A 2,953-nucleotide genomic window follows, 5' to 3' on the forward strand; every position below is an offset into this window, starting at 1 on the left:
AAGAGGAGTCTATGTTAGAAGAGCATCCATCCGATATGCCAAAGTTGCAGGTTTGATCAGTGGTGGCATTCAGCCGTTGCAAATTGGTTCGGGAGAACCAATACCTAATTTTCTGTTGAGTTCGGCACACCGGTTGTTAAAATGGCACTTGTAATCAGGGTTCTCTCTCAGGTGGGCACCTGGGCAGCTGCCCAATGTGGAAATCACAAAGTTACATTCCTTACTCTTTTTTAACATTCATCTGCGCAACAGTGTATTCGAAGTGCCCATGATAATTTTTATTGATTAACGAAAGAGAAATAGAGACAGGAACATTCGGAACATTTGGCTGTTCCTGTATGTGCCCTGACCAGGAATCAAATTCGCTACCTCTGAGCTTCAGATGATGCTCTACCAACTGAGCCCTCCAGGCAGGGCTGAAATGAAATCTTTATCATTAGCATAGTCATACAAATATATCAGAATGGCTCTAGACACCGCGCATCAAAATTGCTGTGGTTCATCTTCCAGTTGTCTCCTTATCTGCAAATGCCTCCTCTGAAGAGAGCCAATGGGTGGAAGTTACACTCCTCGTTACCCCCAGTGAAGCCTCAGCGGAACAAAAGAGTACTTTCCTCTCAAGGTTCTAGGCTAGAAAATTGCAAGTGCTGATGCCAATCAAGAAGCAATATGAAAAAAAAAAGAAAAAGAAGCAATATGGAAATATCTTAAATAACAGTTTTATTGTTTTTTGTCAGGTATTATTTAATATTTTTTCATTAATATTTTAAAACTCTTATAATCTAGTTCTGTGTCCCTCTTTTATTGTTCTTATTTAAGTATTAAATGCATGAAATAATAAACTACTTTTCAGTATATCATTTTTTTATACTTAAAATGGTCCTTAGGGCAGAGAAAATTGGTTAATTATTTGAATCCCACCAATGGGTTCGATCCCCGGTCAGGGCACATGTCACAGTCAACCAATGAATGCGTAAGGAAGTGCAACAATGAATTGCTGTTTCTCTTTTTCCCTTGCTCTGTCTCTGAAATCAATAAATTAAAAAGAGAAGACTCCAGTAAATGTTACTGTTGTTTTACAACTTTAATGTGGGATTTAATGAGTTTTCGGAGGCTGATTAAACCAGGACTACACCGTGTACCACATTGCAGCCGGAGAGTTCACTTTGCCAGGCAGGAGCACCTCAGCTGTGTGCCTGGCTGTACAGATAAGGGCCTTCCAAATCGTTTATTTTTCAAAAAGAAATTCTGATGCAAGAGCAAGCAGCCAATTAAAATCTAGAAAGCTATAACTATGGAAAATTTGACACTTCCTTTCAACATAAGCACCTAATTACACAAGCCCCGTTGTTCCAGAACTAACACTAACACTTCTCAAGCAATCAGTTCACATATCCCAGTGTTATTTCCCCTGGAAGAAAGTTAGGGATCCGTTATTGCTGAGACAAATGCCTTACATGACTTTAGAGGCAAAGATAACAGGGAAGTTTGAGTAACAACAATTTATATAATTAATTCACACTTATTGAGTGGAGATCATAGCCCCTTTTCTCCCAGGGCAAGGCTGTGACTGTTAGAAGCAAAAAGATAACTTTCCCCTCTAAGGAATGTGCAAGTGAGAAATGCAGGCATATTGGAAGAATGAGAAGGAAACCAGCGTCTCCTCCAAACCCACTGTCAGATGTTGGCTACTACCAAAGGATTACTGTGTGACCAGGACAGGGATGCAGTTAGCTAGTTATGTAGTGAATATGATTTAAAATGCCAACTAACTTTATAAACACGTGATTTTGAAGAGATTGGAACAGCTGCAAAAAAAAAAATCAGAAATAGAGTTTACAGATTTCCAAATGCCGCCTGGATCTTCACGGGCATTTGTAAGAGAGTATTATGCTTGCAAAACACTCTTATAGAGTGACAAGGTGGAGGGCTTTTGGGTGCACAGTCTGGCACGCCTTCCGGTATCATAGATACTCAGTAAATCCGTCCATTGTGCCTATTAGAATGTACCAATATGGTGCTCACTTCGGCAGCACATATACTAAAATTGGAACAATACAGAGAAGATTAGCATGGCCCCTGCACAAGGATGACACGCAAATTCGTGAAGCGTTCCATATTTTTGCCCTGGCCGGTTGGCTCAGTGGTAGAGCATTGGCCTGCTGTGTAGGAGTCCCAGGTTTGATTTCTGGCCAGGGCACACAGGAGAAGCGCCCATCTGCTTCTTCAACCCTCCCCCTCTCCTTCCTCTCTGTCTCTCTCTTCCCCTCCCGCAACCAAGGCTCCATTGGAGCAAAGTTGGCCTGGGTGCTGAGGATGGCTCTGTGGCCTCTGCCTCAGGTGCTAGAATGGCTCTGGTTGCAACAGAGCAATGCCCCAGATGGGCAGAGCATCGTCTCCTGGTGGGCATGCCGGGTGGATCCCGGTCCGGCACATGTGGGAGTCTGTCTGACTACCTCCCCATTTCCAACTTCAGAAAAATACAAAAAAAACAAACAAAAAAAAGAATGTACCAATATGATGTAAGAAATTGGGGTTACAAACTCATGAGGAAGATCATTGCTGGGGTGATCCCTGAAAAATATAAACGAGACCCTACAATGGTTGCTGAGACCCTGCCCCGCTTGCATTGGCTGAACTTTCTACATCTGCCCCCCAACTCACTAAACTACTGCTGAGCTGCAGCAAAGGCTGAACTAGCTCCTTCTTGGGGGCCTTTGCATCTGCTGTTTCTTCAGCCCGGGGTATGCCAGGTACATGGCTGGCATCCCAGAGTAACTCACCACCCTCTGGGGCAGCTCTCCTGCCGCTCCCAGCCCAGGCCCCGTGCCATCGCAAGTGAGAGGTGAAAGGTCTTGTTTATTACATGTGAATTGCCTCTCAACCACTAGCAGGTAAGCTCCAGGAGGGGCAAGGTCCTTTTCCTCACTTCACTGCTCTTGTCCCAGCACCC

General features: G+C 43.8%; 1 non-coding gene across 1 annotated transcript; it reads left to right on the forward strand.

Moving 5' to 3' along the window:
* The first annotated feature begins 2,017 nt into the window (after nt 1–2,017).
* On the forward strand, nt 2,018–2,124 carry LOC136332627 (U6 spliceosomal RNA). Its single transcript, XR_010730794.1, has one exon. It is a non-coding gene; the product is annotated as a U6 spliceosomal RNA (small nuclear RNA).
* Nucleotides 2,125–2,953: the final 829 nt, after the last annotated feature.

This window comes from Saccopteryx bilineata, chromosome 3 (assembly GCF_036850765.1).
Source record: "Saccopteryx bilineata isolate mSacBil1 chromosome 3, mSacBil1_pri_phased_curated, whole genome shotgun sequence".
Classification (NCBI taxonomy): Eukaryota; Metazoa; Chordata; class Mammalia; order Chiroptera; family Emballonuridae; genus Saccopteryx; species Saccopteryx bilineata.